General features: G+C 40.9%; 2 long non-coding RNA genes across 2 annotated transcripts in view; one reads left to right on the top strand and one right to left on the bottom strand.

Moving 5' to 3' along the window:
• The first annotated feature begins 672 nt into the window (after positions 1-672).
• Positions 673-16,306, top strand: part of LOC140068788 (uncharacterized) — a 30,793-nt gene continuing 15,159 nt past the window's right edge. The window contains exon 1 of the long non-coding RNA XR_011848559.1: positions 673-750. This is a non-coding gene — a long non-coding RNA (uncharacterized lncRNA). The remainder of the gene's footprint in view (positions 751-16,306) is intronic.
• LOC140068786 (uncharacterized) overlaps positions 12,401-16,306 on the bottom strand; it is a 168,565-nt gene continuing 164,659 nt past the window's right edge. The window contains exon 3 of the long non-coding RNA XR_011848558.1: positions 12,401-12,770. This is a non-coding gene — a long non-coding RNA (uncharacterized lncRNA). The remainder of the gene's footprint in view (positions 12,771-16,306) is intronic.

Genomic DNA, 16,306 nt, shown 5'->3' with positions numbered 1-16,306 from the left:
ATAGGGTCTGTAAATTCAAGGAGTTGTACAAAATAAGAAAGACAACGCTGTTTTCTTCCAGAAAAGTGAGGGAGAATAAAAGGAAAAGGAGAACCCCAGAAGCCCCACCGCCCTTCCTTCCATCCTTAATCCCCTCCATTTCTTTTGCTACCACCCCCTCCTTATCAGGAATAAATAAATAAGTTAAATATCAGTTTAGCATGTGTTTATGACAGTCAAGGCTAGGACTCTTCACACCGGTGACAGAGGTAATGACCATGTACGACACCAATACTACAAATGTAAAGAAATTCCTGTCATGTAAGGAGTGAGCGGAGATACAGGGGGATGAGGCCGTCAACACCCCTATACTTGGACATTAACTTGGACATTATCAAACGGGACTTCAGGAGTGTTCTTCATTAAGCTTGGTCTGAGCCAATTGAACTAAATGGGAAGTTGACACACCTCATAATAACTCTGTATATAGTAATAGTAGGGCTGCGTCCCAGACTGTCTTTGACTATAAGTGTATGTTTTGCTGTGTTCTTTATTGTTTTGAAAATGAATGACATTTTTTTTAAAACAAACAGAAAAAGTGCCACATCTGTGGTATTGCAACTCAATTCTATTGAAGTGACTGGAGACTGGACAATCCGTATAATGACGTCAATGAAACAAATATTCAGCGGCCAGAGTGCGAGATCCCTCCTTTGCTGCATTATTCTGAGACCAGCACGTGCCAACCAGTAGCTGCTCAGAACTCCTTGGGTAAGCAATCAGTCTTCCATGCACCCATTCCTAAATCATTATTACTAAAGTGCCTTTTGAACCCGTGCGGGTGATGGAACTGTTCCATATATGCATGTTCTGCCACTCAAACCAGAAGCGCAGTCATTTAAATGATTGTTATAATGAAAAGAAGTAAAATGATTGGGCTTGATGGCAGGACGTTCTGCAGAGGGCTCACATTTCATTCCCAAGTACACTTTTTATGGCCGTATAAGACTGCAGAATGGGAATGCTGACTCAGAGAGTGTCATTTTATTTACCATATCCCCTCATTTCATAACATGGAGAAGCAAGTCTCCAAGATAATTCATTAAGAGGAGAATCCCATTACACCAAGTTCACCAAGCCCTCGTCTTTCATCCCCTGCCCCGAAAATTTAACGCTTGCTTCACCAGCTAAGCAATCTTTGCTTAGGTAAAACTTATATAGTTGGTATAGAATTGTAAAAATGTAAGACATTGGGGGACATGTATCACTCCATTTGGGGTTGTTTAATTTTTTTGTGAGACTATTTGCAGTCTGCAAGTTTTTCGGGGCAGAATCAAGCAGCGTACCAAAGGCTGCTTGAAAGATTTAATGCAGTGGCCGCATTTATCTTTGTAGCCCAGATTGTTGTTCAACTTGTGTGACTTTTGGGCTGTGAAATTGTCCCATTATTATAATAATTCCCAAAACAGAGCATGCTAGACCCAGACTTACTTTATCTGCTACTATTGGGACTAAAAGGTCGCACACTGAAACAAAAGTGAGACTAAACAGGCAACTCATCACATGTATTACGAAGGGAAAAAAATAGAAAAAGCGGCAGCCTAAAAACTATGTGCCCCTATGTTTCCTATAAAAACACTCTCCATTCTTCACTCTTGAACTGACTTCATTGGGAGAACATCCGAGAAAAGCTATAAGCAGCTACACATTTTTCCAACACTGGCGACATGTGGTACAACAGGGCACTAATTCACATAAAGCCCTACAGTTGTGTTCACCAAAGTGGAGGATAATTTCTACAACATTTAACTGTGAGAGGATTAAAAAAAACGGGGTTAAGCCTTAAAAAAGGTGCAGGTGTGGTTCTATAAATTCAATTATCTTCTATCTAGTAAATCAGTGTGGGTCCAAATCTCTTGAGCCACATGAGAAGAACAGAAGTCCCTTGTACCCCATAGTCTGGCTGCAGAGGAGCAGTTATTGGATTGATTTTTTATAAATAAAGATTTATGCTTTACTAAAATGCTTTAGTAAACTTTTACAAGTATATCTCTTTATCATTATCTATTTATGTATCTGCATGTATCTATCTATCTACCTACCTATGTATTTATCCACATGTCTTTAAATCCGCCATTCATCTTCCACCCTGCACTTTCTGCTGCTTCTGCAACTCTCTGTCACGTCTGTAGTAGAGAAGAAATAAATGCCCTCATAAATTGTCAATCATTAATGACATCATTCAATGTGATATTTGGAAGATTAGCAACATCTGCTTTTATTAAATATGGTTACTGGCTAGGCCTCCAGGTTACCGCTGCCATATGCTTAACTTGCAAAGCAAAGTGCCATTAGAACAAATCACACATCCTGAAGAGCACATCACATGAATTCAACCCATCAACCTATTCAGCAAAGAAGAAAAGAAACAACACTGAGAATGAGAATATTTCATGTAAATAGATAGAAAATCAGAAACAAATTGATAAGATAGAGACATGTAGCAAGGCTGAAACATATAGATGAATTAGACATATATGCATGATATGAAGATAAATATCGAAGGAATGGAAAGAAAGAAAGAAAGAAAGAATGAAAATACATAACAAGACACAGGTTTGCTGAGAATGGCGGCACACCAGGTTCATCAATTTACACCCATTAAACTGCTTATTATCACACCTTCTATAACAGAATGTCAAAGTGATGAGGTCTATCTCAATTGTGCCTAAAATATGATGTGTGTCAGTGTGTGTACATTGTGCATGTATATGAAATGCATTGATAAATAGACAGATATATCTATAGATTATAGATATAAGATGGATGATAATGTATAATTTATATAGGAGATACATATATAATGGATATATAGACAGGAATAAGATTGATACAAAGATATTCTATACATTAATTTGGTATTGGACTGCTGCATTATTTCCTTGGATGGATAGATAGATAAAGATCTGACAGTAAAGAGTTTGAGCTGATAGATGGACAGATACATAGATAAATAGATATCCAAAAAAAAATCCAGGGCAAAACAGTTCACTGCGGATGCAATAGCCGTTGATCCCTTTGCAAGGGTCCCAATTATATGTTCATTAAAAGGCAGCACTCCAAGGTCTGTGGAAAAGGGTGAATCTTTATTCCATCAGTGCAATGTTTCGGTGTGGTGGCACACCTTTTTCAAGCATAAAGTGCATAACACATATCCAGACATTTAAGGACCAGCCCAATAACTGTTTGGTCAATTACAAAATGTGCAAAATAGCCGGAAGGCTTTACAAAATGCAGAAATACATAAAGTGCAATAATCCATAGACACAATAATGAGTGATCAATTACATGGGCGTGTACCCGCTATCTATTTCTGTTGCTCCTTGATACTTCTTGATTTTATAGATAGATACATAGCTGATCATTTTGAGTCCTATAGATTAAAAACTGTTGTGGTACCCCCTTGGGGTTCATTCACATGGCCGTCTGCGGGGACGTACATGTACGTCCCATGTACGTCCCCATAGACAGCAATATCGGCACGGCGGCAATAGGGTGTGGGGCACCGATCTGGGCCACAAACCGCAAAAAGATAGAGCATGCTCTATCTTTCTGTGAGTGTGCGGCCGTGTGTCCTCCTCAGCTCCAGCACACGGCGGGCATACCGCGTGTGAATGTCCCCTTGGTCTGATAGAAGGAGTATGAAACTTGTGATCTGAAACATTCTGATTCACCGGCTTGTCCTCTTTCAGACATTTGAGATTCTCTTATAATGTTGTTTGATGACAGAGCTCATAGTTTTTTCTTCGACAAATGACATGCTCGGCTCTGCTACACCCGTGCATTTATCCACAAGTCTTTAAAATCCAGAAGAAACTTCTATTTTATATTATTTGAATGATTTGAGCAATGACATAATCCAAAAGGGTCATAAATAACCAAAACACGCTCCCACATTGCCATGTTTCAAAGAATAAAGGTGTCAGCAGTAACATAAAATGTCATCCTTTTAGAGAGTGCACAGTCTGTGTCCTGAGATTCGTGTGCCTAATGGAGCTGCAATTGCACATTTTGTGCTGTCATCTGAGAGGCTTGGATTGGCAGTAGTCTCAGGTTCCTAGCCTTAAGCTATAGCGGCCGAGTGTATGAAGGAGGTCACACAACCAAGTCCTTTATTCCCCTGTGAACATCCCCTGAATAAGGCAATGGAAAGAGCAGCTTTGGTGAGCTCCAGAGACATGTACTGGCCACTGTCAACCCAACTGGAAAACAGCTGTTGTGTGGATGCAAAATACTAAGTGAAAATTCTCCTGGTTAAAGTGTTTGCTAATTCCTGGGATATATTCCACCACTGCCATATACATTGATAACAGGTCAACCTCGCAAATATACAGCTCTAGAAAAGAGGAATATGTCATGTTAGGATCATGTAGTAGGCTTTCCTATAGATTATGACAAATGGGAACCCATGCTACATCTGACAAACCGCCACTCTGCTGAGTCTCACAAATCCCACTCTGCTGCATCTGACAAACCCCACTCTGCTGCATCTGACAAACCCCACTCTGCTGCATCTGACAAACTCCACTCTGCTGCATCTGACAAATCCCACTCTGCTGCATCTGACAAACCCCACTCTGCTGCATCTGACAAACTCCACTCTGCTGCATCTGACAAACCCCACTCTGCTGCATCTGACAAACTCCACGCTGCTGCATCTGACAAACTCCACCCTGCTGCATCTGACAAACCCAACTCTGCTGCATCTGACAAACCCCACCCTGCTGCATCTGACAAACCCCACCCTGCTGCTTCTTATTTACTCCAATCTGCTACATCTTATAAACCCCACTCTGCTGCATCTGACAAACTCCACTTTGCTGCATCTGACAAACCCCACTCTGCTGCATCTTATTTACTCCACTCTGCTACATCTTATAAACCCCACTCTGCTGCATCTGACAAACCCCACCCTGCTGCATCTTATTTACTCCACTCTGCTACATCTTATAAACCCCACTCTGCTGCATCTGACAAACTCCAATCTGCTGCATCAGATTTTTCTCTGTTGCATCTGACAAATTTCTGTATAATCTAACAAATTCACCTTAACAGTAGTTCAAAAACTTCAGAAAAATAAGGCAACAATTAGTAAACTTTTGCAATGTCTGACTTACACAACCCTGCGACGTGTAAAAGACTCCTGTATTATGTGACTAGCTCGTCTCTGCTTCATGAAAAGCATATCAGCAGATGGTGCAGAAGTGACAGAGTAACACGGATACAATAGAATTTGCAGTCTACGGGATGATATGTGCTTACATCTGGTTTCGGGCGGTATTAAGCTTTCTATTTTAGGTTCTATGGTAATCCAAGATTGCTTAAGTAGAATTGCAATAAGTGTAGCAGCAATAATTAATAGAGGGTAAAATTATGGGTATCTCTACTTACTAAAAGGGGCATTCAGGTTACCTAAGTTATTGCCTGGCATAGATCGGTCGCGGGCTATAGCAAATGTGCAGCGCAATAAAGTCCCACCACCCCCTATGCACCTCCACCCCCACTTAGTGTGGAGGTGGCTTAAAGGGGAAAATAATTAGTTCAAGACTTGTACGGCAAAAAACTGACATACAGGCCCCGATATCTGTCCCCCCCATGAGTCCCCCCATCTGTTGTAACTTATCTGACCGGGACATGCTTTACCCTTTAATGGATCAGTTTCATGGACTGTTAAAATAAAGGCTGTGGGAATTGATTAATTACAAAAGTATTATTTTTATTATAGAAGTGTGGGATCCTTTAAAAAAACATCTGACACTTTTCAGTCGTGTGCATCTGCCCTTACACTGGGCCATCAAAATGGGTGTAAATGGACTAAAAGAAGTTGAATAGAACACATATGCACTTATTTGGGCTGATTTACTAAGGGTCGCGGATCGTTCTTTCGTCGGTACTTTGCACCATTTTCGGGGATTGACAAGTATTTAACAGGTGTCTGCGCTGGGATTGTGTCGCACGCAATCGTTATCTGTCGCAGCTGCGCTGGCTTCTATGCTACACAACTCGGGGGGTGTGCCGTCAGATGATCCTACAGAAACTGACTGAGCACGGGATTAAACTTTCAAATTGTGCCGCAAGACAATCCAGTTACATACACCACAAAGAAGATGGTGAACTCTGTCGGATCTGAGTGGGGAAGCGACACATTCACAATATTGCGGCACAGTGCATTATCGTTACACAATGCACTTCTGGTGAACTCTGCGGACCTGGTAAGTAAATGTGCCCCATTGAGAGGCAGTTATTTTGGGGTTTCCACCTTTTTTGTGGTGTTCCAACCACCTGTTCTCCTTTCTGACCCACTTATTAGTGGTCGACACCAGAAAAACTGTGACTCTGCTCTGCTTTCGTGGTGAGGACAAAATTAATATGTGTCTTCTTCATTTTTTTTTGGCACTGGAGAGTGGCGGAGAGTAGACCAAAAGACAATTGGTCTAGCAGAATATAAACCTACATTTGGAAGTCTGACAAGTCACAGCTCTCCGCCTGTGGAAGTTCAGGTGCTGATAATCCGGTGGACACAGTTGGCTCCGTCCTTATTTTGCACACCACTTCATATAAATGTAAATGCACAAACCTTTATATAAACGTCCCCCATATTTGCTTTATTGATCTAATTGGGGTAAGTCAAGTACAATGCTTGGTAATTTCCACCAGTTCTATGTAGTTAATTGTTAGATGGTAGGCAATGGTCGTGATGGTTGAACCTGAAGCCATGAAGCCAGGGGCCAAAACTTGCCAATTGGGCAGTCAGGTCAACTGGTCAACAGAGGTCACAGCGCACCCCCTTGTAGCATGTAACCACTTTCTTAGAATCCACATGTGTCTGCCAGTAGATGTGGATCCTTTTGGTGTCTGAAGTGTTTGGGTTGCTTTAGGCTCTACTTTTTCATTTATTCACCAATATTCCTGTTGATTTAAAAAAATGTGCAATCGAAGAATGTGAGGTGAAGGCTGGTCCTTTGGGTGGGCCTAGTAGGTAATAATAAACTTATTGAGAGGGATTTATCAAGGTTGTGTTCTTTTACCCTCTTGTGCTACCCCCACATCAAGTGGGTGTGGATTGGGCTATGCTGGGCCCAAGGAGTAGGCAATAGGTTTAGTCTGCGCCAGTTCCGGAGGCAGGTTATAGCACACATGGGTGTGCGGCAGATACACTAAGAGCCTGGAGGGTCTTAGTATATCTGATGAGACCTGTAAGGTGGAGGGAACATAAAGTGCTGGTGCACAATGGGCTACTAACTATTGAGACAGAAGTTGGAAGCAGAATAAACTTTATGGGCTTAACTTGAGGTAGAAAGATTACAAATGTGGCACCCACAAGACTATTTCTATATTGCGTTGCAAAAATAAGGTTACTGCTTTGATTAATTGTGAAAATGACAGTATCCTAAACCATGTATTGCAAACATCTTACTTACAGTAGGTATTAATTTAAAAACTATAGAACCCCTTAATGCAATAGTTGTAAAGCAATGATAGTACCCCTATACTTCCTCTACAGGGTGCACATCCTCATCCCCCACTCCAATCTCCTTACTCCTAGAATAGATCTCTCCGTGACCAGCCGATAATTATTCCACCATTACGGAACCTCTGCTCTTCACACATTAATATTTTAATACGTTGTCTGCTTGGGCTAGAGAAAAAAATGTCCACTTGACTTTAATGGAGATGTCACTGGATGCATCAGCGCCTCCATATGAGTGCGAAGCTCGGTCACATCTCAGTGACTGGGAAGAGAAAGGTCGGCCATATTGTATGTCATTAAAGGAATCCGAGAGGATTCGCATTCAGATGAAGGACATTGCAAACAAACAGGACACGGTGCAGCTTATTAAAGCAATTATCTTCCCTGTAAAGTGTATACCACGTAATGATAATGATTAACGGGGAACTTATGCTGCGCTTGTTAGGTAACCATCAAACAACAGCGACGCGGCGAACCCTCCCACGGATTTTGAATCCTAGACGATACTAATTTGTGGGGTATTTTTGCAGCTATGACAAACACACATATTCTCAGTTGTCAAAATGAACATTCTAGTTTATATGCATACATATTAAGCAGAGCCCCCGGTTATATCTTAATGTATGCTGCACTTCACTGGTGCGTATTCTCGCACGAAGGAGTGTGAACAAAATGTCGCACTGAAATTGGTACATGTAACGTGTTCATGCAAATCAGGTAACGTCTGATAATTGAGATTTTGTTCTTTAAATACACCAGCTGCTTATGAAGATACTGTACAGTCTACAGTCAGGAAACGCAATGGAATATTGTGGCCGTAAGAGGGGTGTAAGGAGGCTGGTAATGGTTGCTTGAATAAAGAAGTTTGTCCCTTTTAAATATATAGGATCTTGTAGCATCAAGTGATGGCAAAGAAACTCTGATATAAGTGGAAAATATTTCTCACAGGGCGGCAATGAGCTTGGTTGTTACAATTATCTGAGATGGAGTCACTTGAGTTGCGGTTACATGCTACTGCAGTGTTGTGCCCTTCATCTCCACATCTATCTACCCTTCTCATACAACCCCTTGCAGAGGGTCAAGAGGGTCAATGGTCTCTGGTATGAAACACCTCTTCATTCACAGATTCTGATGTTGCTATAACTTGTCCATTAACAGGTGGTGTAGTGTAGTGTCCGCACAAAAGACAATAAGCTGATGCCATGGGGCTTATTTACTTAGGCCGCATTTCCGTCGGGTTTTCTGACTTTTTGGGGAATGTGCTGCCGGGACAGGGATTTAAAAGGGAATTGTGTCCCATGTGATCGGATTGTGTAGCAATCCCACCAGCTTTCATGCGACACAAATCGGGAAGGGGGCCGTCGCTAGCCCAGCACTTTCACACCCCGGGAAGAAGAAGGTGAACACCGGCAGACCTGATCGGGGAAGCGACAGATGCAGGATATCAAGCCCACGCTCATAGTGAATCCCGGCAGCTGTGCTTTCTCGTCGGGGAACGCACTCTGGGGATCGTGCAGGGACTGCCCGCATATCTCCTTTGTCAGCCTAAGGTCCTTTGCACATGGATGTTTTTTCTGCTGTGCGCTACCCATATCGTAACTTTTTTATACGGTAGCTTACAGCCACATTCACTTCAGTGGGCAAAACGGTCATCTGTTTAAATGGCTGTAATGCCCCCCACACCATGTCACAGGGCCTAACACTAGTTCTCAGCGTGACTTAATGTAATAATGAGCTAAATTCACCAAGACTTGTTATGTAACAGTAAGCTGGCCTTCTCCTTTGCTCTGGGCTCTTTATCTGCCAGTATGACTTCTACTGACAGAGACATTTCTCATTATATCTACTTTGAGATGTCCAAGAGGCATGTACATGTACTGTAACTTATGCTATATCTACCTGAGGGCCCCAATGCCCACAAAGCAAATCCCTTAGTGATGACATACTGGGGCACATTTACTAAGGGCTTTGCGCCAGTTTTCTGTCGGACTTCTGTGCACAAAAAAAAAAATGCAGGGGTCACCAGATTCATGAAGAATGTGTCCCGGAAATCCTGAATCTGGTGCACCCTGCACTGTACACGGCAAACTGCACTGTTGTTAGTTAATATGCCCCACAGTATCTTACTAATTATGATATCATCCAGCAAAATATACTTACATTTCTCACATACAATCAAATATTGAAGATAGTCCTATAGTGTGAGTCACATCTAGTAACCTTTGACACTACAAAAAGTGAGATCTAATAATAGTACTATAGTCTACACACGAGCAAGGAATATTGCATATGATATAACAAATAAAAAGCAGCCTTGGGAGAAGGAGGTGTAAAAGGTAAAGGGATGCTGGACATAGTTGGGCACATTTACTTACCTGTGCAAATTACGATCCCTGATACGGACTGTACGACGATGATGCACTGTGCTGCGATTCACGTAGATTGTGCGCCTGATAGCCTGCATGTTTCACTCCCCGCTCGGGTCCACCGGAGTTCACCATCTTCTTCCTGGTGTATGTAAGTGCATGTCTTGTGACACAATTTAAAAGTTGAATCCAGCGCTTAGTCTGAATTAGTCGGATCGTCCGAGGGCGAAATACCTGATGAAAGTGCGGTTCGCGGACCCTTAGTAAATGAGCACTAGTGTGTGATTCAAGTGAATGAACTTGCAGGAACATCTTGATGAAGCAAGAAAAGAGGCCCAAGCCTGGAACACAACATATCAGAGCCTTCTTTTAGAAGTATGTTTCATAACTCTGGAGAATTTTCGGATGTATATCTTTGACGGAAAGCCTGTACATACACCACTGAATAGGCATACTGTAGACTTTCCCAACCTGTATACCTCCATATGGAATAGAAAAATAGTAATGCCAATTATACTTTTCGAAACATTTATAAAATGTTTACAGATATATGACAAAAGGGAAGTATTATGTTGCATTTAAAGTCACTCAATAGACATCTATAGAAGTAGATTCATGAAGGCCACTCCTTGTCTGATGAAAGCACCATGACAGTCGACTATTCGGAGCAGATCTAGCTCTGAAACTGCACCAATTAGGTGTCTTCAGAGTGTAATGTTATTTTTGTCCAATTAAATAAGTAGTTATAATTTGTGGATAGACTTTGTTCACCAGACCCCTAGATGGTCTTACTTAGTGGTTATCCTAGTTGTCTACAGATGGGTGTGAATGTAAGTGACAGGGTTGAGTTCGTTTTTGGAACTTTATACACTATAAACGTTTAGAAAATGTTTTTGACCAAAATATTTCTGTTAATTCAGAAGTTATTTCCCCGCTCTTATGATGACAGAATATTCAATTTAATATCAAACATGCTGACATCCCCTTAATTTTCCATCCCACAAAATAATCTAAATAAGATGTCTGAAAGAACCCAACTTGAAGCCCTTCTCTCGTTACACGTTAGACATGCCACCGCCATCCAACATTCCCATATCTGAATTTTCATATCCCCCATAAGGCTTTACCTTCCCTAGTAATGTCAGAGCTGTTTGTTTTCCTTTAACATTATTCAAACACTTCAAAGAAGGCAAGTTTCGTGAAGAAAGTCGCTCTTTGGAAGCAATGGAAAATGAATTTTATGTAGAACCTTAATGTGCGTGAACTGCCGCTGTTACATAGTATTGACACACCGCCTGAAACCACTTACATCTTGTACTTACTGGTTGTTCTTCAGTAATTATTTTTCTTATATTCTCCTTTTTTTCCCTTCTTTTGATAAGAACAGCGGAAAGGAAGCTTGTGCTCGCCAGCCGACTGATTCCTTTTCTAAGGTGCCATCAATTTATTAAAGAATCAAACATGTGCTTCAGATCTTACCTGCATGATCAAAGTTGATTGTGTGACACATATCTTTCTCCCCTAATACCATTATATATTCATGGCCCCTAAAAAGTGTCACCGCAGACAGTCCCCACCAACCCATGTTGATCAAAGCTACTCGTTTGACACCATCCCTTGCTGATTAATCATGGAACACATTGACGGCCCCTAAAATGTCAGGAAACCCGTCAGCCTGTACTGATTAAGAACTGATACCAGAGCAGATCTCTCAGACTCTTAATCATATTCATAGCTATGAAGAAGGGAATTTTGCTGGTACCATACCTCTTCTTTTTTAATCATCTTGCTCCGGTCACAAGTTTATTTACTTTTTAAATGGTTTAAACATGGCTTTTTATCCCTGATCAATATTAATATTGCAATGAAAAAGTATGGAGACAACATTAATATATATATATATATATATATATATATATATATATATATGTATACAGGTAGTCGCCCGGATACGTACAAGATAGGTTCTGTAGGTTTGTTCTTAAGTTGAATTTGTCAGAACTGTGTATTTTATAAGTGTAACAACAGCCAAAATTATTTTGGTCTCTGAGACAATAGTATTTTTAAAATGTTGGGTTGTCATAAGAACCAGAATTAACAATAAAGCTTAATTGCAGACACCTCTGTTAACTCTTACAGCTGATCATTGTAGCCTTGGACTAAAGTACAGTAAATTACCAACATCCAGAAGTCTGTTTGTAACTAGGGGTCGTCTGTAAGTCGGGTGTTCTTAAGTAGAGAGCCAACTTTATTTAAAAGACACTATATTATTTTAAAGTAGTTAAACAAATGGTTGTAATAAAATATTATTATTAATACTGACAAAATAATAATAATATTGTTGTCATAATTACAACAACGTTGTAATTACATTGTTGTTGTTATTACTTTTGTCATTATTATAACAGTTATTAATAACTTTAATTAAATGTTTAAAAACTGTAATTTTCTGATATTTGGAAATGAAGATTGTTCACACCAAGCTGTTGATTCGATTTAAATGTATTTATTTCAGTGTTAATTTTATCATGTAGAAAAGAAAAAATAAGGGAGGTCTATAGATTTGTTCAACCATAGTTCACTAATCCTCACCGACATGTTGGTGGCAACTGCTAATGGCAAACCTATAGTAGTGATAAGGCAGATGCCACCCAGTCTCCTTTCTACACAGAAGGTAATATAGATTGTAATACTGAAAATTCTCAGTAAAGCCCAGCCAAAATCCACATGTTAAGCTATTTTGCTGATTTGCATCACAATTCACAATTTATAGGGCAATGGTTTATATTTATCTACTACATGCTAAGAAGATATTTCTTCGCCCTCTTCATGCTTTTCTGATCTTACTCCACAGCGTTGGCCTTCTCTACAATTCTACCAGTGTTTTCAGGAACCTGGAAGATCAAGGTGAAAAGAAAGACAGAAATTAATACTAATTGATTTCCATTCCTTCTTACTAAAAATACACTCACCCAGAAATGTATTTTACGTGACATAGACCTTTAATAGATGCTTTAAATACAAACACCGGATAAAACGTAAGTCTCTATGTAAAATGGTTTATTCAAATCTTGTGTTACATTTACATTTCTCTCCATAGGGTATGCAGTATGGGACTTTTAACCATTGACCACCTGAGCCCTGCCCTGTTGCTGTGTGTGGACCTATGGGAAAAATCTCAAGGCTATGTGGGTATGAGTCCAGTGGGAACATTGGGAAGACCAGCTGCTCTTTTAAGCAGGTGACAGAAGAACTCATTGGAAATAATTACCTGTGATCTCTGGCTTGCCCTTGTTACCTGGCACTCCCCTCTATCATGAACACTGATGCTAGATTAATTAGCTAAAAGCCACCATAACAACATTTCATCAGAACATTGACGTCTCTGACGGCCCCTCAATTGATGCCATAACAATAGGGACATAAAGGACCACCTCTGCATTTCTTTGGCTTTAACCATTAATTTGATTTGACTTGTCTTACCCATCATTACCCAAAGCTTAAAACAAAATATTGGATACTGACATATGGTTGACATAGAATCAATGGTTGGCAGGAATACCTCAATGTCCACCCTTAAAGAGGCTAAAGTAGTGGTTGGCAATGTTTTTCTCACTCATCATTTGACCAGAGGTCCTCAACCAGCCTTAAATAGTTTAGACTCCTTGAGTAGTTGACATTGATTCCCCCAACAACTACCTGTGAATAGTGGATATTAATCTTCCCCACACTCTGGAACCATACAGGCTGAATGAATGGTTGACAATCCCTCTCTAGATCTCAGGGCCACGGTAAATTCTGCAGGCAGTGTGTGTGTGTGTGGGGGGGGGGGACTCTCTAAGCAGACACTTTATGATTCCTTTAGCAATGTGAGATACCGTGTGCTGATAATGTGGTAAGATTATCAGGGTACAAGGTTTATATACACTTTCATTTAGCTTCTGAACATTCTAGTATCTGACACATGGAAAGATAGATGACACAGATCAGAGATGAGAGATCCATGACATGCATATTACTCACAATGACACAGTCAGCACTGCTACATCTCTAATCTATCACACAACCCACCTCCCGGATAAAGAATTTATGTGCCTGTAGCTCGTAGCTCTCCTCCCACTGCTGCTGTTGCTTGCTGGCAAGAGGTCAGTGTGTATCAGTGTGAGCTCCTCCAGGAATGCAAGGGGAGGGGCAGCTTCAGGGAGCAGAGGGGGAGAAAGGCTCAGCTCTACACAGCATCAGGCAATATGGCTGCTGACCTTACAGTCAGAAGATCCAGGGTTGGAAACCAGGGGTAAGTGAAATTGTGTACCCCTTTAATATGCAATGGGTAAAAATTCAGTAGAAGGAGTAAATATTAAATACCTGCAGTCTTGACCATATAAATCTGCAGACAATGTTAGGCAGTAATCCTGGAGATCTATGGACATACCTTTGTGACTGTTGTTAGTAGCATCAGGACTGTGAAAAGTGATTCTTAATCCAGGTTGGTAGCTCCTGCAAAAGCTTAATACCTCAGTACCAGGTTCTTCTTTAACAATGAAGAGCATTCAACTCTATGGACAGCTACCCTCCCCTGCTCTGAGTAGCTGCTGTAGTATCAAACCAAAGTCTCATAGCTCTTACTCATAGCAAAGAAGAGGCACTGTTGAACAGCTCAGTGCAGAGAGTTCTTGCACACCTGAATGAAGAGTTCACATTTTACATTCCGGCTTCTACTTACAACATACAAAGGTTTGCTTACACAGATAGCCAGGGTTGTCACCTAACACTGTTTTGTATGATCAAAATTGCTGATAGATTCCCTTACATTTAAAACCCTCCACTGCCTGACTGGCAATTGCTCTGATGCTTATGCAAAGTCCTATTACTTCTCGTGCTGGAGTGGTCTATTCTGTGACTCACTATTAATATCTTCAATTGTGTTCTGGTAACCCTGGGGCCCAAATGGCCCATGTGGCTCAGCTGTGGCTCTTCTGCCGCTCTGCCACTCACATGAATGTAGCTCACTTATTGTGGATAGTGAATGTACTTGGGGGTTAATAAGGTTCCCTCCTTATTGATGCATATACAAACAGGTACTGTCAGCCTCTATGATTTTGTAGCTTTTTACCTCAGTAAACAAAAATGTTTAAAAAGTGCAAATACTTCAGGTTCCATGCACATGTCAGCAAATGGTGGCCGTGAGATAGCCGCAAAAAGCGGTAGCTACTTACGGACGCCATAGAGATGCATTTTTTATGTCTGAGCCAGGCGGCCACATGTCAAAAGATAAAGAAGGTCCTATTTCTGCCTGGATTTGCACCATGGTTGCGCAGCTCCCTGTGGGGAGGGGTGAGAAGTGCTTACCCCCTCCTTCTCCACCCGACCTGTGGCTTACGGTACATGTCTGCTCACAGAGATGTGTGCATGGAGCCTAAAAGAGTATGAAATATGTGCTCAACATGCAATTATTATTATTATATGTACAGCAAAAAAGTAGCAAAAAAGCAGCAAAAAAGATCATGCAGCTATGGGCAGCCCGGTTTGTATGCTTTCTGCGTGTTTTGTGTGGGTTTCTCCCGGGTCCTCTGGTTTCCTCCCACACTCCAAAACATACTGGTAGGTTGATTAGATTGTGAGCCCCATTGGGGACAGGGAACTATTTGGCAAGCTGTATGCAGCGCTGCGTAATCTGTGTGCGCTATATAAATAAATGAATTATTAGGGCCAGAACATGATGAATATGCCTTTTAAGGACTCTGAGAAAGCTGGGTCTAACTATCTGTATGATAAGGTCAATCATGTTTTGAGCTTTTGTAAAAGCAACTAAAATAGGACAAATGGACAACTTATTGAATGCATTTGTGGACAAAAATAAAAATGTATTAACAATTTCCTACGAGCAGCTCTTATCTCTATTACCCTTCCTGGGATGAACAGGGGCGCACTATCCCTACACTGAGTATGGTCTTTGCACTCCATGTCATCCCGCCAGCCAATTCAAACAGAATACCCTAATAAATACAAATGTTCTCCCAGAGACCTATTTAAGGAATAAATGAATTTCGGAGCGGCTCTCCCTTTGTGATGATATTTTCCGTGAATTAGCCGAAGATCATAAGTGACAACAATTTAAATGACAGATTCCTCCCATACCACAGTGTTTGGTCAAGATTTTATTGCAGAGAACTAGCGGAAAATTACCTTTTGTAATGTGCGTGATCCCACAATGGCTAATTGTGTGGACGATACGACCTACAGAAGAGCAATTAAATTGTAAAATACATAAAGGGAGACAAATCAGAATTGTCTCTGGTTCACTTCTCTTTCCTTGCTTGCATTACATGCCAGCTCTGCCAATTGCTATTATGCAACTGTCTATGACAAGGTCAGGATTTATGTCTCCCTCCATGTCTGGGCTGCCCACAGTCTATTAAAGGGATACTGC

Source organism: Engystomops pustulosus, chromosome 7, assembly GCF_040894005.1.
Source record: "Engystomops pustulosus chromosome 7, aEngPut4.maternal, whole genome shotgun sequence".
NCBI classification, from domain to species: Eukaryota; Metazoa; Chordata; class Amphibia; order Anura; family Leptodactylidae; genus Engystomops; species Engystomops pustulosus.
Note: the sequence above shows the minus strand (reverse complement) of the source record. Positions and strands in the feature narration are given on the sequence as shown.